This window comes from Pteropus medius, unplaced genomic scaffold, assembly GCF_902729225.1.
Source record: "Pteropus medius unplaced genomic scaffold, Ma_sr-lr_union100, whole genome shotgun sequence".
NCBI classification, from domain to species: Eukaryota; Metazoa; Chordata; class Mammalia; order Chiroptera; family Pteropodidae; genus Pteropus; species Pteropus medius.
The window spans coordinates 709,426-731,469 of record NW_024343580.1 but is presented as its reverse complement, the minus strand read 5'-3'; the positions used below and the strand labels follow the sequence as shown (position 1 = coordinate 731,469).

Here is a 22,044-nt window from a genome sequence, read left to right as displayed (position 1 = left end):
AAGAGCGGACCCAGGGGCCTGGCCCTCATACCCCGCCCGGGCCCTGTGATCTGCACCAGGCCAATGCCTCCCCCACCCATCCCCATCTCCCCCCCCGCCCCCCTTCCACACCTCCCACAACTCCAAAGACCAGCCTAGCGCCTCAAGGTGCTGCCCCAGGGCCGGGGGACGGACAGCAGGCCAGTCAAAGGCCTCAGGAGATGACATGTCTGAGGCTCTGCACTCCTGGCCAAGCCAGCGAGACCACAGGGCAGTGACGAGCTCCCCTCGCTCCCCCAGGTGCAGGACAGAGCCCTGGACCCACGACCCCGGAGGCGGACGGGCAGAGAGGACAGGATCCTCTAAGACCTCTGCACCTGTCCGGGAGAGGTGGGGTCTCCGCGTCTGAAGCTCACGCCCTACATCAGGGCTCTAGAAAGTGCCCGCAGACACAATGAACTTCCTTGAAATATTTCCACGAGGGGCACTCAAACTGCTTCACGGTGACAAATCCCATGCTATCAGAGTGACTCGAACCCCTAGCGGCCAGGCCTCTGAGGCCTGCCGATCAGAGGCTCTGACTGGCAGCTGACCGTGTCTTTGATCAATAAAAAATGGGAAAATGAATTAATTTCTTGCTTTATTTATGCCATGCTCGTTCCAACAAAAAAAAAAACGTTTAAAACGGCTTATAATTATTTAATAGGGGCAGCTTGCCGGAATGGATCTTTCAAATTTGGGGTCCTTGGGGGTAAATAAACAGGTGACCATGAGGGGCCAAGCTGGCCAGACTCTCCATGGGGACAGAAGCTGAGCCCATCTCCTCCTCCTGGGTCCCAAATGCCCTGGACAATGACCCACAGTAGGGGCTCAATATGCAACATCCTTAGCTGACATCCCGGAATCGGCCCCACCTTGCGCCCACGCCTTGCTGTTCCACGCTGGCTTGAGAGGCATCGGGCCCCCCCCAAACAGCTGCGTCTGATCACATGGCCACCGCACTCCCAGAAGCACCGCTGCCCCCAACGAGCAGGCAGGTGGAACTTGGGGGTGGCCACGGCCACGACCGCACGCGTGAGTCTTGCCGTCGGGGCCCGCGCGCCCGGCAGCTCGGCCGTGTACCATCCGTCCCGCAGACGAGGAACCGAGGCCTGGGAGGCGGATCCCGGCTGGACCCGCACAGCCTGCACGGTTACCCACACCGGCGCCACGGCCACCGGAGCTGCCTGCCTGCCCCTGCGCTAAGCGCCGGGAGGCCCCAGGGGAGCCAACGCCATCACCGCTGCACGCGGGGATCCGTCCAGGGCGTGTCGGGATTCGGTTACGAACGGATAACAGCATGGGCAGAAGCTCGCCGGGCACCAGCAGGCCGACTGGCAAACAGAGCTGCCTGTGCGCCCCTCGGGTCTCCCCGAGCTGGCTCAGGGAGGGGGGCGGGGCTTCCAAGGGCTGGCCGCACCGGGGTGGCAGGCCCATGCCTTCCGCCTGCTGTCCTGTCCGCAGCTTAACCCAAGGCCACTATGTTTTGTCACCCAGAAAGGACCAAGTCAGCTACATGTCTCGTTTCACCGTTCGGTGAAGTTTGCAGCATTTTAAGTCTAACACTCGGATACGCCAAAGCAGCCTCGGACGGTCTCTCTGCTCTCTCCGACGATCACTGGGCGGGCGGGCAGCGCTGGGCCGGCACCGGGCACTGCACTAAACCCCTATGCCCGTCGCCCGGTCCGTTCTCCTAACAAACACGTTCTCACTTTACAGGCGGAGAAAGGGCTTGGGGACCGCCGAGTAGACAGGTTGCGAGGGGAGGGCCCAGCGCTAACCCGGGTGGCCCGGTCCAGTTCTCGTGGTCTTGGCCACTAAGCCAGACACCTCCATGAGAGACCCCCAAAGTGACAAATGGGGGAAGCCAAACCCCCTCTGGGACCAACACTGAAGGGCGCTGGGCCAAGCTCTAGGGCGAAGACAGAGCCACACGGGTGTCCTTGGGGCTGTGACTCTCTGCCCCTCTAACCCCAGCTCACAGAGAGGAAGGAAGGTGCTCATGACACTGGTGCCTCCTCCGCCCCTAGAGCACAAGGCTCCAGGCATGACCACGAAAGCGTGATTCGGAGCACACCGCCTCCTCGCTGCTAAAGAAGGGGGTCCCTCCAAGGCAGACCACTCCCAGCCTCAGCAAGCCTCCTGGCCCCAAACTCCCAACCCTGGACCCTCCTCCCTCAAGGATGTCCTGATCCACGTCGGGGAGATCTCGGCCTAGACCTCTGCCTCCTGCCCGCCCACTCCCCTGCCCCCTTAGGCTCACAGACGGTGGCCAGGCTCTCTGGATGCTGCAGACACAATGCTGACACCTGGCACCCTCTGGGCCTCACATCATACTGTGCCCATGGTCACCCAGCCCCGCTGTGCTCACCCAGTGGGCTCCCTCCCGCCCCCCACCACAGCATCCCACAGAGGTCACAGCTGCGTGGGGCCACCTGCTCACGTGCTCCAGGCAGCTGGCATCGTGAAGTGGGGAGGGGGCTCTCCTGTGACATGGGACACAGGTTCGGAAAGGTCAGGAGCTCAAGCTCTCCAGCAGGAGGCACGCTGGCCGCCACGCAGAGCCGGCTGTGCCACGCGGGCGCCAGGCCACAGAACCGTTACCCACATCCTGGTCTTAAAGGACTTCCTCACCAGAACCTGGCGGGTGATTCACCAGGAAGAACAATCCTGGAAAAGTACAGGCTGGAGTCTGAGCAGAGAGGGGGCCGCTGGGGCGCTTCATTCCCAAGTCTGCGCCCCTGTTCAATCCACAGCAGGAGCCTAGTGCATGCCAGGCCCTGCTCAGGGTCCCCAGCTCAGAGAACACAGATGGGGTGCGGCAGGGACCCCACGTGAGCCCACGGCTGTCCGAGGAAAGGACGCGACTTCCTCCCTGACCTGGAGGAAACTGTTCCCAGCAGTGCTCAAAAGGTCCGAAGCTCCGGCCGACGGCCTGTTTGAGCCAAAGGGATAAACAGTGGCCCACATTATTGAGACTTCAAGGTCAGGGTCAAACCAAAGGTTTTCTACAAAGCCAGCAGGAAACTGCTTTTCTAGGGGCTCTCTGTGCAGCCATCTCTCCTGAGCCGGCTTCTGAGCGCTGGAAGGTTCCAACACGGCTCCTCCAGGCGGGCACGGCTCAGCGAGACGAGCTCGGCCGCTGCCTGGTACGGAGCCCTCTTCCCCGGCACCCGACGCCCCGCTTCCCCCGTCTGCAGCCTGGAGCCAGACCACGTGCACTGGCCGCGAGCCCTCTGCGAAGCTGCCGCTGCCTCCGCCACCCCATTCTCTCCAGCTCTTCCTCCTCCTGGAAGTGGCCTCAAGGTCGACACAGAGCACCCCGCCCTCCAAGCTTCTCTTCTCCAGGGCAGTTTGGATGAGAGACCTCCAGAGACGCAAGCCTACTTGGGCCTGCCTGTCACCTGCCAAAACCAAAGCCGAACCAGCCCTCGTGGCTGGCACACTCCAGACGCCGCCCCCGGGCTCAGCTGGGCTCTCTCCCCTCCTGCTGCACGGACGTCTCAGAGAAACGCAGGTGTCGCCCCTGAGCGAGAAGGCAGCACGCTTCCATGCCCAGAGCCAGGGCAAGCCGGCCCTCCCAGGTCACGGCGGCCCGAGGTCGCCCGCTGGTCGGGGTCAGCCCTTGAGCCCTGAACTACCTGCTCTGTGACCTACCTCAACACCACGGCCAATGCCGACACCCACATGGATGGATGGATGGCTGGCTGGATGGATGGATGGATGAATGAGTGAGTGGGTTTTGATGAGACGCTAAGGCACCAGTCTGGTTTCTGCTCCCTGCCATTCCAGCTCGCCACCATCAGGCTGCCCCACCCAGCTGGGAGCCCCTGGACCCCAGGCCAGGCACACTGGGGCCATCGGTAAATGTGGTTTTGACCCCCCAGGTTTGACCCGGGGCTCTCTGGGGAACAGGGACCCCAGAGGCTCCCGGCTGTGGGAACTCCGGGACGTGGCTGTGCCCCGGCCCCATCTTCTTGCAGGCCTCACGCACCCGCCTCCGGCTTCGGACACCCCTGCACAGGGGTGCGGGACTCAGGAAGACTCAGTCAGCTTTCAGGCAGAGACACGTGGATTCGAATCCTGAGCCCTTACCCCGCCACGCCCCCTCTGGGGACAGCACCTCTCATGACTACAGCTCCAAGCTGACCACACATCTCTGGCCCCCATACGTGCCTGTCCCACAGCTGCCTCCATCTCTCTACGAGGAGCCCGACTCGAGCACCCCAAAATCAGGGGACCAAAACAGGCCTGTGGTTCTCCATGCCCCAGGTGTCCCTCCTCCATGAAAGCCACCCCAACTCACCTACGGACCGGAGCCAGCATCTGCAGGCAGCTGAGACCCCCCATGACCTCTTACAACCCCATCGTGCACGTGATCTCTCACGTGTGGCAACCCCACACATCGCACGTGGTGCTGTTAAGGTATCACCACCACGAACACCAAGGAACAGGACACGTCCTCCTCCAAAGTGCCAAAAATGCTGCGGAAAGTCACTGGAAGCGGCACAGCAACACTCACGGGGAGCCCTCCTCGGTCGGCGCACAGCATTCCGAGAAGAAACAATAAAATGTCACGTTCCGTTATCTCCCGGCTCACGGTGGTTTCCGAGAAGAGGTGGGGTCCCCAGGGACTGCTGGCTTCCCCGCCAGAGACATCACAGCTAAAATCCGTCCGTCAGTTAGTCCATCCTTGGGCCACCCACAGAGGGCCTGTCGTCCCTACACACATGGCCAAGGCTGCTGAGCCAGCGCTGTCACCATGTGGGGACAGGAGGCTGCTGCAGAGTCGCCCAGCCAGGCCCGGCAAGGAGCAGCGTCCACGCACAGTCCAGATCCGGAGAGGCCCTTCCGGCTGCCTCGCTCTCCGCAGGCACCACGGGGATTCAGGAAGCATCTCTCCAGGTGTCGACAGGACCCAAAGTGCCCAGGGCAGGAGCAGCAGAAGCAGATGCTCGGTGAAATCTGAGCGAATAAACGTGAGCGTCCCAGAAAAGCTTTGGGGTGGGGGTGCCGGTGGGGGTGCTGTGTTAGGATGAACAAAGCCAACAAGCTAAGCACCAGCACGTCTGCAGGTGGACGGGGACCGTGAGGAGGGGTCTGAAGTCCAAGCAGGTGGCGGGCTAGGCGTGGACGTTTGCGTTTCCACCTGCCTGTCGTGTTCATTACGCTGCGTTTGCAAGTTCAGCTCCGTGAGGAGAGGGAGGCCCTTCCTCCTACTGCTGCCCGCGCGATGCCCACACGACCAGAAACCACCAGGACACTGTCAGGCCGGGGTGCAGAGGCCAGGGCCCTGCTTCTCCAAACACTGGCCTCAGGGTCTCCAACCCATCAGGAGCCCGGTCCCTTCAGGGTCTCAATACTTCGGTCCGTCAACCATTCATTCATGCCCCAAACACTCACGCGTCACTTCCGGCCCAGGTTGTCAAGACTCCATGGGGAGCCGCACCCTCCATGAAGAGCCAGGTGACGTCCAGCTCCTGAGGCCAACAGCAGGCACTTCCCAATTCCCCTCGCCTCTTCTGCATAAGGGACGCCCATTAAACGTTAAATCTCAGGTCTGGCTTCTGAAGTCACCTCTCTCCCCACCCACATGGGGAAGAAAGCTGTTCTCAAGTCGATCCAATCCGACTGCGGACTGTCCATAGGCTCAGAGAGGCCACCGTGGCCTCCAGCAGCGACCCCTGCTCTATGTCTGTGCAACACGCTCCACGGGAACTCTCCAGAACCCGGGCCCACCTCAGTCACCGCTGTCAGCCACCGAGGACAGGACTCTGAAAGTACACAACCACGCTCGGAGCAGGCATGCTGGGTGCCTCGGTGCCTCGGTTTCCCCAGTTCTGTGAACCTGAACACAGTCCCTGGAGTTGCGAGGAGGCAGACCCCTCCCGGTCCTGGGGGGAGGGGCGTTTTGCAGCCCCACAGCTGTTTCTCACCAAAACAACTGGCTCCGATGAGACCACGTCACATCGCTAGGACAGCTACAATCGAACAGACAGGGAGCAGCCAGTGTCAGCGAGGACGCCGAGGCGCGGGAAGGTGGGAACGGAAGACGGGGCCGCTGCTGTGGAAAACCGCATGGGAGGGTCCTCAAAAAATGGGAGACAGCAGCCCCTCGTGAACCGTCAATTCCACGCCCGGGTACTGCCGACAACAATTCGGCGCCACCAATCCAACGCCAACAGGAGTCCCCAATCTGGGGAGCGGTAAAAGGAGAAAGTTTATACAGGTAAACAGTTTGCAAAGCAGAGAAACGCAGCCTCCCCAGCAAGCTGAAAGGGGAAGCCCCTTACAGAGAGCGAGCCTACCCTGGTTCCTGATTGGTCCATTTTTAATGCAAATGAGGGATCCAAATTTATACAATTTGATTGGTCGAAATGGCACTGTTCCGATTGGTCAAAATCACACACCCTGATTGGCCAATATGAAGCTGCTCTGATTGGTCGGAAAATATGCAAATGAAGACATAGCTCTGATTCCACCTGCCAGGCCTAGAAATTACTTTCTGAGGGTTGGTTCTGAGCCGAGGAGCACAGTGCAGGAGGCTGGAGGGTGGGTCTGCAGCTTTTCCCTGAAATGCAGGGTAGCCTCTGAAAAGGACAGCTGCTAGGCTTTTGACTGTGAACTTGGACCCAGCTAACCCCTAGGAGCCCATTTTTGGCAAGTACGTCCCTCCTCGGAGTCAACAGTATGTATCTAAAAAACTGAAAGCACAGTCTCAAAGAGATCTCTGTGCACCCGTGTTCACAGCGGCATTATTTACACCAGCCGAGACGCAGAAGCCACCCATCCATCCATGGATGACAGATAAACAAAATGCGGGATCTACGAACAATGGAATATCATTCAGCCTTAAAAAGGAAGGAGATTCTGACACCTGCCACGACATGGCTGAACCGTGGGGACACAATATAAGCGAAATTAGCCAGTCACAAAAGGACGAATTATGTAGGATTCCACTCATTTGAGGTACTCGGTCAAATTCATAGAGACAGGAAGTAGAATGGTGGGTGCCGGGTTGAAGGAGGGTGGTGGGAGTTAGTGTTTAATGGGTGCAGTTTCAGTTTGGGAAGATGAGAAAGTTCTTGAGATGGAGGGTGGGGGTGGGCGCCCAACAGTGTGACTAGATTTAATAACCACTGAACTGTGCGCTTAAAATGGTTAAGATGATAAACTTTATGTGTATTTTACCACAATAAAAAAAATACTAGTTTGAAAATGAGATGGCCTCCCATGTTCCCCTGGCATGGGTCCCGTGCCACAGATCACATGATTCATCTTGGGGCTCCCTTGTGTCCATCCCCGCCCCACCCCGAGCTCCTTCCCACGGGTTGCTCAGCCACCAGCCTCCAGGAAGGGTCTCTGGCCCTCTCAAGAGGAGCAAATACAGCCTCGGCGATGGGCACAGTGGGCCTGGGACCCCCGAAGTAAGGGTGACGCGTCTGCTGGGGGCACGATCAGGGAACTTCGCCTTTATTCTTCCAGTGCATAGGTGTCACTCGTGGGATTTCTTCAAAAGACATCTACGATTTGGACTGGGTTTAGGGCAAGTGGGTCCCATAAATGTTTTAAAAACACAGCCCAGCAGCCAGCACCGCAAGTGTCTGGCAAGTGTCTGAGGAAATCGCCTGGGAGTGAAGATCAACTGGAGAAGCCGTACTGTCTGGAAATTCCAGCTGAACCGGGCTCCGAGGGCAGACAGTGGAGGGGCTCGGGGAGTGGGGAGCTGGGCTCCATTGTTTGCCAACAAGCAGCTGGGTTCTGTCCCCTGAACTGCAGGTCAGGAATGTTCCCAGCTGCAGACTCACCCTCCGCCCCCACCCGGGGGTGGGTGGGCGGGGCCGGGGCCTGGGGACAGAGCCCGTCCAGGGGGAGGGCAGCAGCAGGAAACACCCCCAGCTGTTTCTGCACAGGGCAGCTGAGCCAGAGCTGGTATTCGAGCCCCGGGAGCCAAGCTCCAGTCTGGGCCCCACCTGCTCAGGGTGCACCAGAGGGCAGTCCTCACGGCGGAGGGGGAACGTGGGGCTCACCTGCTGGGGGGGTGGGGGGACCCAGGGCCCCGCGGTCGGCCAGGGCTCGCTGCAGCAGTCTTCCCGCCTTGCCCTTTCTGGAAGGAAGGCCTTGCCCTCTGCTGCTCTCTGGGCTGGAATAACCGGCACCACTCTACCAGGTGGCGAGACCAGGGCCCAGACCGGCACCGAGGGCTTCCCCCCGCACCAGCCGCCAGCGGGCGATGTCCAGGGTGAACGGGAGACGCGTCCAGGACGTCACTCCAGGGGACGAACCTCTTGCCTTTTCTCCCAATATAGAAACGACCTCTCTCGGATAAGGGGGAGGGCAGGATAAAATAAAAACCTGCGTGACCTCCCACTTACCATCGGGCTACTTTTCCCGTCCAGCTTTTTGATTCTGCATTTTTTTTGTGTTTGTTTTTTTAACAAAACTGATTTCTGGGAACAATACACGGTTCTTGAGTCCTGGCAGCAGACGTTCCCCGCCCCCACGCACTGCTCTGGGTGCACGGGGATGTCCCTGAGGCCTGGGCCACACGTCCCTCATCCGACCCCCTCCTGACGGGCATGCTGGTTGTGTCACAGTCTCACTGTGACATCTGTATGACAGTGAACGTCTCTGTTCCGGGCTAGAGGGTGCATGGTGGCGGGGCCACCGTACACAACCATTTACGGTCCAAGAGCTTTCGGAAAGGCCCCAGCAAGTGGAAATGGTTGAGCCAATGAGGGCCTCAGAAAGCCCGGGGCACCCATCACCCACCTTCATTCATCATTCATTCATTCATTCATTCATCCCTCACTCAAACAGCTTGTCAGGCCCTACTCTGTGCCAGGCCTGGGGGCACCAAGCAGGAAGGCACATGCCCTTGTCCCGCCCCCCCCTCCCCGCCCACAGAAGAGGCTGTTACGCGGGGCTCCCCCAGGCTGTATTCGGGAGGAGGGGCCGGGCTGCCAAAGGAAGTGAGAGGCAGCAGAGCGGCTCCAAGGTGGTGAGAACCAGGGACGGCCCACCAGCTGCAGACCAAGGGGCCACCGGGGCGGGCGCGCAGGGGCTGAGCGCCCCAGAGGGCGCAGCCTCCTCAGCGCGACACCGACCGAGATGGCCAACCCAGAGGTGCCAGGGAGACCCTGCTGCTGGTGGGGCTTCTCTACCCGGGCTGGACGAGGGACACTCGAGAGACGCCCGCCGTGACTGCCAGGCCCAGGGCCTGTCCTCTCTGGCAGCTGCAGGCCCCGCCCGCCCCTCAATCCCTACGTCTCCACAGCCCCGTCACACTCCATCCTCCAGCTCAGCCATCCCGCAGGGCCTGAACCCCACTCTCTCCCCACCGGGAGCCCAGGGCCGGTACGCACCAAACACCCAGAAAATGTCTGGAAAGAAGAAAGAGGAAGTAGGCCCAGTGGGTCAGACTGTGCACCGCCACCTCCAGAAACAAACAAACAACAAACAAAGACGCCCAACGTCACCACTCCTGGAACTTCAGAATCCGACCCTATTTGAATAAGGGTCTTTGCAGATGTAACGGAGGTGAAGATGTCGGGTTGGAACCGCCCTGCATTAGGGCGGCCCAGAACCCACACGGAGGAGGCCAGTGAGGACGGCAGAGACGCGGTGATAACACGGCCACAAGCTAAGGACCGCCGGGGGCCCCGGGAGCCGGGAAGAGCAGGAAGGAGCCGCCCCTGGGGCCTCCCGCGACACCCGGATTTCGGACCTCTGCCCAGACAAGCGGGAGAATACATTTCTGCTGCGGCGCTTTGTCAGGGCACAAGTGGAGAGTAGCGGGGGACCAGCCCCAGGCCGTCAGGAAGAGCCCCAGATGGGCCCGAGAGCCGGGCGGCGGGCGCTGCCCCTCTGTGGCCTCGCGCATACATCCTGCCTGTTCAAAGCCATCGTCACTGGGCCGTGGGGAGATGAGATGAGAATGTTCTGGTCTCCAGAGAATTTCATCATCTTGCACTGTAGATTCTAACTCATGAGAGACGGAAGTATTTCCCTGCCTCCCCCAGGTCCCTGGAGAGGCCTCCACCACCGGACAGAGGCCGAGGCGGTGGCGGGGGGAGGGGACGTGCGGGAGGCCCCGCCGAGATCTGGCCAGAGGAGCCCCAACCTGAAGCAGGGCTCTATGAAGTTTCGCCCCACAGCCTGCCTCTGCCTCTCAGCACCGCCGATGACTTCCTCCCGCCAGAGAGTCAGGCCGCAGAGTCTGACGGAGGGAAGGGAAAGTCAGGCACCTTAATTTCCCCTTCACTAGGAGCCAGCTAGTGCCGATGGGCACGGAGACGGGCAGGGCGGGGCTCCCCCTGCCTCGGTGGACCTGACGACCCAGTCCAGCCAGGTGACACTGTCTACCTGCCTCTACAACACCCCCTGTTCAACGAAGGGGTCCTGGCCCGGGGACCAGGGGTTCCGACCCAGGAGGTTGTGGGGTCACCGCCAGTCCCTCGGGAAGACAGGCTCCTCATCGGTAGCACTGAGCGGAGCCCCCACTGGGCCAGGCCAGGGGATGGAGCCCCCCAGAGCCGGCCCCGACAGGGTGGGAGGAAAGCTGGGAGCACCAAGCAGGGGAGTGGGGAGCTCCAGCTGGCCTTGGGGGAGCCCTAGGACGGGGAGGCAGGAGGCCCACGCTCAGAGGAGGGGAGCAGTCCCAGGCTCAGAACCCGGATGGGCTCCAAGGCTGAGGGCAGACCCTGCGGAGGAGGGGGGAGCCGGGCAGCAGAGCAGGACCCCGCCCTCGCCCCGCCCACGCCCAAGGGGCAGACAGCACTAATCCGGCCGCCCCAGCAGCCACGCCCACACGCCCCGCCCGACCTTCTCCAGGGGGCTTTCCAGGCGGGCTGAGCCAGCCCCCCCGAACCTGGAACCCACAGGAGAGGGCTGAGGAGCCCAGGGCAGTGACTGGGAACTCCCGCCATAATACAGAGGGTGGCATTTCACTAAACGGCTCTGCCCCCAGAGGTGACCCGGGCGCCTCTGATGACACCCGGGGTCTACGAACACTGGTGTCCGGCCACAGACCCCGCGAAAGGTCTGGAATCCCCTGTCCGCGCTGGTGAGGCCTCGGGAGACCTGGGGTGGGGTCACCGAGGGAGCGTGTATTCCGACCCCTTCCCCCAGACCCACACTGAAGCAGGGGCCACGAGGCTACTTCTGCTCAGGGGTCTGTAACAGCCGCCCTCCCCCTTCCCGACGCAGAGTCAACGCGCCAGCTTAGCAGGGAACCGGCAGCAGGGCCCAGCGAGCCCGGTGGCTGACCGCTGTCCCCACAGATGGCACGGGCAGTGGGTTCCATTTCCTGTTCCCGACCCCAAGCCGGCAGGTCTGGAGAACTCAGCCAGCAGCACCTCGCTCTGTAACAAACGAGGACAAATTACACCTGAGCTGCTCTTGGAACAGGCCACCGAAGGCCATCCAGGAACTGACACGCCACACGTCGATGCGTCTGAAGGAGCACGGAAGGGCAGCCTGGGCGCTCAGAGGCTGCAGGGCTCTGCACCCACCCCCAGGCCTAGAGCGGGAAAGGGGGACTCCCCAGAAGAGCCCCCCAGCCTGACTCCTCATCCCACAGGGGTCCATGCAGAGCCCCAGCACTGCCCCCCATCTCCCGGAGGCTCAGTCCTGGGACACGCCCTCCTGAGTGGCCCTTGATCCATCTGGTGGGTGGCCTCACGGAAGTCGGGGCTGGGCAAGGATGGAGCACGACAGGTGCCGGAGACTGGGGGAGCAGCAGACGGGAGACTCGGGGGAGGCCCCCAACCCAGCTCTGTCCCCCGGCCCCGCTCTGTCCCCCCGGGCAGCTGGGAGCAGAGGCTCCAACACACACCGCTGGGCACAGAGCGAGGGATGAAGAAAAAGGACCAACCCCCACCCCGGGCCACGAGGGCTGTGTCCCCTCTGCAGAGGGTCTACGTGGGGAGTGGGCTCCATCGCCAACACTCATCGTCCCCCAGCACTGCAGGTCGGGGTGCCCGGGGTGCCTGCCTGGCCCACCTCCCCACCCGCAGTCAGGAGAGTGACCCCGCCCACACCAGCCATGCAAGGCGCTGGGAACACCCACGGTCCAGTGACACGGAGGAAACGGGACACAGCAGCTGGATAAGCTCTGCTCGGTCCACGACGGCCTTGGACGGTTTTCTAGAGACCGCTGCGTGACGCCGATTTTTCCCTGTCCCGACGCTGTTTCCTTCGACCGAAGTTCCCTCCTCTGCTTCGACACCTGTTACATGGGGCGGTTTGACGCCAGGGGTCAGGCTTCGCCCGCACTTCCGGCCACCGTCCTGCCCGCCTGAGGCTGGTCCACGGCCGGTTCCACCATCGGGTCTTTTTCCTCCAGGGCACAGCCCGCAGCGCTCGGTTCCACCCAGAGATGAGATGTTTCGTCCACTTTAGTCGATAAAGAATGTGATCGCACAGCGTCCCTGGCGGTCACTTTTATTTTCGTATTGATTATTCCCACCGATGAAGATCCTGTGAACTATTTAAGGGTCAGAGTATTTATTTCCCAGAGCAGAGGCCCCTCAAATGGTGCAGAAACAGGTGGCAGGACTCGCACAGGAGCAGTCTGCACAGGACCGGGCTGCACGGAGGGCCGGCCTGTCCCTGAGCTCGCAGCAGACTCGCCCTGTGCAAACCCCGGGGGGACACACGAAGGGGGACAAGCTTCCTCGGGACCCAGCGCCCGGAGGCTGGATGACCAGAGGTTCCGTCACCGCGTATTCATTACCAGGCTGTGGGCAGGGACCCCACCCTCAGCAGTCAGCAGCCAGGCCTGATGACCCAGGATGACCCAGGAGGGTCAGGGGGCAGGAGCGTGAGGACCGGTGTGCGGGGAGGGTCGAGGGGTCCCCCGGCCTCATGAGCCCAGGCTCGCTAGGGGAGGGGCCCCTGCCTCAGACCTGGCCTTGGAAAGGTGCCCTCCACTCAGGGTCGGCCAGCAGAGCCCGGCCTCTCCGCAGGGAGCCTGCAGAGTGGCCATCCCTGGGGCGGGGTAATCGGAACAGACGTCATAAAAAGATGGGCGTCCAATCACGGAGCAAGGGGTGGGGGTGTCACCTCTAGACCGTCCAGACCCCAGGCAGCTGTTAAAAACAACAGTGTACAAATGCCACATTTCACCACACCGAAGGCACGGTCACCCGATGAATCTAAAGTGTCACCAGGAGAAAACTGAGAAACTGACACGCCCTTGATCGCACAGGGCCAAGCCCACCTCGCAACAGGTGGGACAAGGGGCAGAGTCTGGTGACCCTCCGAGACGGGGGAAGGGCTGGCTCGTGAGCGGCCATCCAGCAGCCACCCAGCGGCCACCCAGCGGCCACCCAGCTTCGCAGCAATGCTCTCTGCTGAGAACTGGAGGAGGTGGCCGTCACCCCCCACAGAGCCCGCCAGGCTTGTTTCCGATTCAAGCTTCCCAGATCAATAGCAATAACACAGACCCAAAGTAATCGACCCAAGGCCATGATGCGCTTTTGGTCACTGGGTCACCACAGGGGCCACTGTGTCACCAAGAGGTGAATCGCACACACCAGGGCCCGGCCTCCCGCGAGAACCGCATCCCGACCGGGGGCCCCGACTTTCGGAGGGATGACCGTCAGCACCTGTTTGCCGCCTCTGGGACAAAGTGTGCACTTCGGAAGGCCAAGCCATCAGCACGGTGGCAAACGTGGCCACCAAGGAGAAAGGAATCTAGAATGAAGTCCCGTGATAGTCAAAGGTGTTTCTCCCCGGGGACCTGGCTCTGCAGGAGGCCTCGAGTTCAGCCTAGACACTGACGTGGTCAGCCACACACACGGAAAAGAAGCAGGAAGCTCAGAGCCAGGCAGAGAACACAGCAGGGTGGGGCCGAACCGTCCCCCAACCCCGGTCAGGGTGGATCCCGGAGGGACGGTGGGGAGAGCCGGCCCTTCCCTGGGCCCTCAGCCAATGGCGAACTCACACTGCGAGGGCTGAATCTGCAGGGGCCCACCACCCCCATCCCCCGCTGCCGGGGCCCGACACTGGGGCACCCCCTTCCTCACCCCATGTCTGCCGGACAGCCAGCACTGCCCACTCTCCTGCAGGCCCCAGAGCCCGGCCCTCCTCCTTCCCCCACTCTCCCCCGCCCAGTGCAGGCCCGATCAGCTTTCCTGCCGGTGACCACATCCTCCCCAGCCTCCCGGACTCCAGGCCTGCCCTCCCGTCCAGTCCAGCATGCGGCCTCAGCAGAACTTCCTGAGCCACGTCCAGGCACAGCGTGTTATCCTCGTCCCGTTCCCGGGCTCCTGGGCACCCCAGGATGGAGACGCCCACCACCGCCCATCACCCTGCCCTCCTGCAGCCTCGAAGGCTGTGGTTCTGAGTTTTGTTCCCTCAAAGTGACAGCTGCCCCCCGCAGTCCCGGGCCCCCTCCGTTCACCCCCAGACTCTGAAGCCCTCGAAGGAGTCGCCTATATTTCCCTCGTCCCACGGGTCAATCACTGATAGGCAGTAACTGATAGTACTCAATAAGTGTCGCCCGAGAACAGGGAGGCCCGGCCGCCCTTAAAGGAAGAGGGGGCTCGGACAGGTGGCAGGGAAGGAAGGCGTCAAGAACAGGGGCAGCTCCCCCGAGGAATCCGACGACTGAAGTGACCACCATCCATTTCATGGGCACAGGAAGGCCTGGGGCCAGGTGTCCTCCACCAGGAGCCCACCTGTGCCCTGGCACTGACCCTTCGCACCACGCAGTGACTCAGATAGAAACCGGCGCCGGCTGGGTCCCAAAAGTGCATGTCACATGGAGAGGAAGTTTCCAAGTGGGGGGCGGGAAGCCAGGTGCTACGTCCCAGGGCCTGCTGGGCTCCGGGGACCACGGGCCGCACCCTGCCACACAGCAGCCCACTGCACGGATGGGCCCGCTGAGGTTCGGGCCGTTGGGGGGCGGGGCCCGGGGACACACACGGCCACGTCAGTGGTGGGGGAGTCTGAGCCCGGGCCCCTCCTGGCTCCTGACCAGGGCAGGGCACCCGCCCTTTGTCCCCTGGAGGCGGACACTTGGCGGCCTGGGTCTCCACACCCCTCCGGCTCGTGCAGGCTGCAGAGAACAGACACGGGGCAGCTTCTCCCCGGAGCCCTGGCCACGGCCTAGCCCCAGCATCAGCCAGGAGGAGGGGCCAGGCTCCTGCACTCCTCATTCTGGTCCGGCCACGACTAGGAAAGTCCTTGCTGTCCTCGGAGCCCCAAGGGGGCCAGATACAAACACTCTGGCCCCCCAAACCTCGTGGCCTGCAGCGCGGCCCCCCGGCACCGAGGGCTCCTCCACGCGGGGCGGGTCTGCCTGGCGAGTCTGCTCCGGCAAGAAATGCTCTCGTCCAATCCCCAGCTCCGCTCTCCCTGAGCCTGGCCGGCCAACAGATGTCTCATTTAAGCAGCTAAATTACCACAAATACACCCAAAGAGATGACAGGCCAATTTCTCCCAGGTTTATCTGCATGAGAAGGGACTGGTGTGTGCAAATGCCATCTTCCTTTTTTTTTGAGAAAAAAAAAACAACTTTTATTACACGCATGGGTTAAGAAAGAGACTGGCTGCCAGCACACGGACCGCCGACGGCAGAGGTCACCGGGATGGAAGTCCGCACCTCAGCAGCCCACTGGCGCCCTGCGGGACAGGATGCTGAGGCCACCGGGGCGCGGGGGCCACGAGTTCAGATCCTGGCTCCATCTCCCACCGGTGACTCAGGCGAGCCCCTCTGCTCCCATATGCTCTCGGGGCCTCAGCCTCCAAAGCAGTCAAGTGGGAGGTGATGACTCCTACCCCACGGCTGAGTGCCTCCAGTCCTGTGACTAATCCTGGCCTCGCCAGGTGGCCGGGAGCAGCCCAGAGCGGGCACAGCGAGGCAGGTGGCTCCACCGTGCCCGAGGAATGTCGAAGGCAGAGGAAAACACTCTCGAGCGAGAAACTGTCCTGGACGGATCTGCTGCCTGCCGCCACTGACAGGCGGCCCAAGTGCCGGCTTGCACGTCCCCAGGCCACCAAATGGCAAAACAGAAGAAAGGCTGAGGGCTGGAGCCGCTCCACTGGGCAAGGGGACATGGCCCTGACACTGTGGCCTCCTGCCGTCTGCTCACCTCCCGCCCCGCAGGAAACAACCCCCGTCAGCAGACCCAGGCAGGGGGAGGGGCAGGATGGGCCGCAGAGCTGGTCTGGGGTGTGGCTGAGCCACGGCCACACGTCCCCAGCAGCAACAGAGCTTGCTGTTCAGCGGCCACCTGCACGACCTGCTTCCTGACGCATGGCAGGAGGCGGCCAGGGCTTCCTGAGCAGACAAGGCAGACAGCCCTCTGCAGGCAAAACCCTGGAGCCTTTGGCCACGTCACGGGGTGTGGACACACGCCCCAAAACCACCCAGAGCAGGTGGACGGCATCACCCAGAGCTAGCAGAGACGCAGACAGGCACAGAGAGGACAGCCTCCGGCATTGACGGCAGACCGGGCCCGGCCTCCTGAACCCCGAGTCCTTGGATTCGCTCGCACACCCACCGCGTCCCCAAAACGAAAACCATCCTGCGGGAGAAGCTGGACCGCGTACACGCCGCGGAAGGTGAGGTCTGTGGCCTCCATCTGCCGACTCCCAGGAGAGGCGTCCGTCCTCCACGGCCCAGCCCTCAGCTCCCGCCACGGACAGGAAGCGCCCGGCCCCAGCGCGTGGCCCTTCAGTGGGGACATCTGCAGGGCTCCCGCTCCAGCCTGCGGTGATGCAGAGGCTGCCCTCCGCCTGCCAGCTCCCAGGTGCAACCTGAGCTCCTGGGCGGCCTGGGAGACGCCCCTCCTGAAGCAGGGGCAGAGAGGGACCTGTCAACTGGAGCACAGGGACTCGCAGAGGCGGCGGCAGGGCAATTACACACACACAGATCCTGCTCGTCCCCGTCCCCGTCCCCTCCTGACGGCCCGATGGCAGGCAGCTTTGTCATTCACTCCCGCAAGGGGGATCCAGACCCCCGGCCCCCCCCAAGCCGTCCACCCTTGGAGACACCGAGGGCAGGAGCCCCACTGTCCAGGGGGCGCGATGAAGGGTGGGCCTGAGGCCGGCAGCCTGAGCCCCGTCCATGCTCTCTGCACCGCGTCCCTTCGTCGTCCACCTGGCGTCCAGAGGACAGGGGCCTTTCTCCTGACGACTCTGCTGAGAGGCTCCCCTCCACCCCCCGGGGCTGCGTGGAGAGCCGGGAGCAGAGCCGGGCTGACCACTCAAGCCTCAGTCCCGGGACGAGAAGGAAGTCGTGATGAAACCCCAGGCGGCCGGCCACACGACTGCACGGCCACCACAGGCTCCGGGAGACATGGGGGCGTCTGGCCGCACCTACCGCCAGGATCAGAGACCGGGGGAGCAGCCAGGCGGCAAGTCCGCTCGCCCCAGTTCCGGCCCGGTCACGCCCCGACGCCCTGCTTCTGGCTGCTTCCTTTGGGTGCTGGGCGAAAACAAGCAAGACGGACAGACACTTCAGGCGGAGAGAGGCGGGCGGCATGCGGGCGGGCGCGTGGCGTCGGTCCTTGGGGATGAAAACGGCCTGGACCTGACGGCCACCAAAACAACTTCGGACGGTTTCTCTCCTGTCCCAACAGCAGATGAGCTGGGGCGGGGGAGGGGAGCACAAGTGCCCTGGTCTCTGGGGCGGAGGGGTCAATCGAGAGTTAGGGACAAGGGAGGAGGGTCACAGGATGTGGCAGTCATGAGCACGAGGGACCAGAACCTTCCATCAACTCCCCGAAGGGAAGACAAGGCAGAAAAACTGACAGGTGGGCCCCAGGATTCTGGCAAGAGGTACGTCCAGGCTCAGCCTCTCAGGAGCTGTGTGGCCCTGCCAGAGGCTTAGCCAGGGCTGCAGTGTCCCCTCACACAGGGGTCCTGGTGGTCTCTGCCCTCAGCATGCTGCCCATACCACCTCCTCCCACAGGCCTCAGGGGGTCTTGGGGGTGGGGCCCCGTTCCTGGAAAGGCTCAGAGGCTAACAAGCCTGAGGACGGAAGGGAAAGGCAGCTGGTGACTGTCCCCCCTGCCTGCCTGGGCCACTCACCAGACAGCACATGTGCTCACTGCCTTTGAAACCAAAAGCAGAAACACCAACAGAAGCCTTTGTGGCCTCAAGTTTACACTGGCTCAGGAGGACAAGGAGTAAGTGTCCTAAAAATGATTATCTTAATCCTCATATAAACTACAAAGACCAACAACCGAACCCCACAAAACAGGAACCCTGCGTGTTTCCAGCTGCACGGAGACTTCCTCAGCCTGCGGCAGGCAGGCGGGAACCCCAGCTGGGTGCGGGCACCCTGGGCCCAGCTCGCAGGCCGAGCACCCACTGCACAGGCTGCCTCCCTCTGTGGCCATGTGTCTGTCATCTTTTATCTCCTGGTCTCTGAAACCACAACAGTTCCAGCAGCTACGGGACACTGACTGGAGCGGGCCCGACAGCACAGAGCTTCTGAGGGCCCCGAGCAGAGGGCCTGTCCCCGCCGGGCAGGGGGCTTCTGAGGCCTGAGCAGGGCATGGTTCGTCCCACCCACGACGTGCAGGATGCCAGCTGCTGAGCCCAGTGTCATCGCAGGGGAGGAGGTCCCAGAGCACCCACCCCCACGTGCCTGGCTCCCCTCCCGCCTTGCTTTGGGGCGTGTGTTAGAGCTGAGGTGTTCACGGGGAGAAGCCACTGCCCCAAACGCCCGGAGTCGAGGGCACCATCTGAGGGCATCCACTGAGCACTATCACATCTAGACACCAGGCTGAGAGCTTTGGGTTCCCTCTGCCCCTCTGTTCTCTGTCATAAACCCCCTTTTACAGACGAGGAAACAGGGCCCAGAGGGGACGTCGCATGGCCAAGGGCGAGGCAAGGACTTGAACCCAGGTCCGCAAGGGTCCGGCACCGAGCCCATCTCCACCCCAGGGACGAGGTGGTGGCCACCCCACCATCTGACAGCACACGAGGCCAGGCACAAGGTGAGAAAGCGGGTCCCCAGGCAGGGGCTGCCCCAAGACAGCTCTGCCGGGGTGGGTGGGCCCGGGGGCCCCGGGGTGCACATAACTCTGGCCGCCACGCAGCCATCGGGGACCAGGACCGAGAATGCGGGCAGGTGGGAGGACGCGAAGCTTCGCTGCGGCAGAGACTCGAACCCAGAGGCGCAGCCACTCACACCACGAACAGCGAGGAGCTGACCCGCCCCGCAGCTGGACCCCGACACGGGAGGACCTTGGCCCAGGCCCCACCCCCGACAGCTGAACCTCACTTTAACAAAGAGGCCGCGTGCCAGTTCCGTCTCGGAGTGAAGCGGCGTTTGAGGAGACGGGGCGCAGCCCCCAGAGGCAGGACCTGCAAGCCTGGTCAACAGGCTCGACGGACAGGCGGCCACCGTCCCCTCCCCAGGAAGCGGGCCCGAGTGGCGCTCCGGTCCCTGCCTGCTTCCTTTCTCTGCACCGGAAAGTCCACCGTCCTTTCTCTGTGAACCCCTAATCCACCGCCCACCCCCCGACAGTCAGGGGTTCTTTCTCTTCGCCCAAGGCCCATGAGCAGATGCTCAGGAGTGACATGAGCAAGTGACGAGTGAGCCCCCCACTCAGCCGCCCAGGAGCAGGTGAGGGAACAGGCCTGGAAGCCACGTAGCCCGAAGGGCCGAGCCGGCCGGGCTGGGGCCATCTCTGGATTTTGGCACTGTGCCATCCCAAACTCCTCACCGGTTGAGGACCCTGAATAGAGCTCAAGAGGATGAGTGGCCAGGCGGCAATGATCTAGACTACGTGGGGGGCACAGTGGGACCCCTCCAGCCTCTGCCCCCACAGAGCCCTGTCCTTGCAGCAGCCACCCACTGACAACCTTTAGTTAACGAAAGGCATCCAGTTTTCAAGGCCAGCTCGAATGCCACCTCCTCCAGGAAGCCCTCTGCCGTCACCGTGCCCCCAGGGACCCAAACAACCATATCTGCTGAGGACTAGCACAGCCCCAAACGCCAGGACCGCAAATCCGGTGTCTGCTCCCATCTCCTGCCCCGTCCAGCTCAGGAGCTCCCGGGGAAGAAACAGCAGAGAGAGGGTGTGAGACCCCCTCGAGCAGCCTTCCCTGGTCACCCTCAGAGGAAGGGGCAGGGCTGCCACCCGCCTTCCACTCGTGGCCAAGGACCCTCCATCCTTGTCTCAGCCAGGCCACCACACCACTTTGGGGGTGGAAGGGTAAATTCAGAGTGAGAGGGGTTTGTTGACGGGCTAGGAACGGAGGGAGGGTCAGCCCAAGACCCGGAGCCCACCCTCTCTTTACCACCGCGTAGCTCTGCTTCGGCCAGGTGGCCAGGTGGACAGGGAAGGTGGCCGCCCCAGGAGGCAGGCAGTGAGCGAGAGCCGGTGCCCAGCCAGCAGGAGCGAGCGGCCACCCCAGGTGTGGATGGGGCACGATGCTGAGACTTATGAGGCCAGTGCAAAGCGGGGGCAGCCAGGCCCACGCTCCACTCCCAACTCCCCCCAACAGCCTGCAGGGTGGCCACGGTCATCCCTCTTCAGATGAGGAGACCGAGGCTCAGCCAGGCCAGTGACATCATCACCACTAAGAGTCTGAGTGCAGCCAAGTGGCCGAGCATGTCCCCCTCCTCCGCCATCTCGGGCAGGGCACCTTGCTCACTTAATGGCTGGGGACCTACTCACAACCAGCACGAGCGGGCTCGGCCTCTGCAGGCCTCTGTCCCTCTTCTACAAAGTGGGCTAAGAGCAGAGCACCAGCCACCACTGCCCGAGGACAAGACGAGGTCACCGCCGTGGCACGGAACATCTGTCAGCACCGAGCGACCCGGGCACTTCCCGGCTGGGGAGCCTGGGCCAAGGGCGCTGGTCACGAATGGAGACAACTGTGAGCTCTGACGGGAACTGGGAGGGGCACCCAGGGGACCAGGACACCTTCACGGGCCTCTGAGCAGGTGAGCAGCAGCCGCCAGCCCGCAGCCTGGTTTTGTGAGGCCCATCGCCCGGCCTTATACAGCTTATAGGCTAAGAAAGATTTTTGCATTTTTAAATGGATAGGAGGAAAAAATCCCACAAGAATAGAATTTCATGACACATGGAAATTACATGAAATTCAAGTGTCATCCTCCACAAGTAAACTGTTGGTGCATAGCCCTGCTCACGCCCCGAGCACGGCCCTGCTCCCCCATCCCCACCCTCACCCCCACCCCTTACAGACCAGTCACCGTCACGGCCACGGCCACGTTCGCACTGAGAGGCCAGAGGCGAGTGGCTGCGAAGAGACCGTCTGGCCCACAAGGACTGAAGTGTTTACTGTCCCCACCGAAAACCTGCCGGCCCTCCTCTGAGAGAGGGGTGTTGGTGCCAGCTGGGGCGCAGGGCAGGTGCTGGGTTCCAGGGGCAGTGGGGAAGAGGGGTGCTGTAGGGTGCTCCGGTCTGGGCCCCTGCCTAACCCAGGGCCCCCACGCCCACCCCACCATCACTGCCACGTCCCAGGAGTCCCCCCCTCAAACTCAGGAAGACACAGACGCAGCCTGGACGCAGGGACAGGAGGGAGGGGCCCGTAGGAAACCCAGTGCCTCTGGAAGGAAGACGGAGTCTTCCCCGGGGAGGGGACATCCTCGGTCACCTGGGCCTCCTGGCAAGCAAGGGCTCCAGCGAGGCACTGGGGTGGGAGCTCACCATGGCTACTCGCCCTGGTCTGGCCCCTGACAAGGCTCCGCCCCCACCCTGCGGCCAGACACAGCTGAGCCTCAGTTCCGGCAGTGAGACGCCCTATTTCCAGCACCCAGACCATTGTCCCTCACAATGGCGTCCCCACCAAGCACACAGCGTTCTTCTGGGTTTCGGCCGGGCTGGCGATGCCAGGAACCCGATTTCTGCAATCGATGCAGGCAGACCGCACACACGTCACTCCACGCCAGTGCCGGGGGCTGTGCCCCCGAGACCCAGCCGATGAGTCCAGACCTAAGCCTCGCTCGAGACCGCTGCACGCAGCCCGCGAGTGCCCCTCCGGCTACGCGGTCAATGCTAACAGGGAGCCGGGTGAGCACAGGCCCTGCTCTCC

The 22,044-nt window shown here is 62.6% G+C and overlaps 1 protein-coding gene and 1 long non-coding RNA gene across 2 annotated transcripts in view; both read right to left on the bottom strand.

Moving 5' to 3' along the window:
• LOC120606414 (guanine nucleotide exchange factor VAV2-like) overlaps positions 1–22,044 on the bottom strand; it is a 70,506-nt gene that overhangs the window by 42,101 nt on the left and 6,361 nt on the right. The window lies entirely within an intron of this gene.
• Positions 12,447–14,012, bottom strand: LOC120606415 (uncharacterized). Its single transcript, XR_005653890.1, has 2 exons — positions 13,629–14,012; positions 12,447–13,109 (listed from the first exon to the last, which is right to left on the bottom strand). It is a non-coding gene; the product is annotated as an uncharacterized LOC120606415 (long non-coding RNA).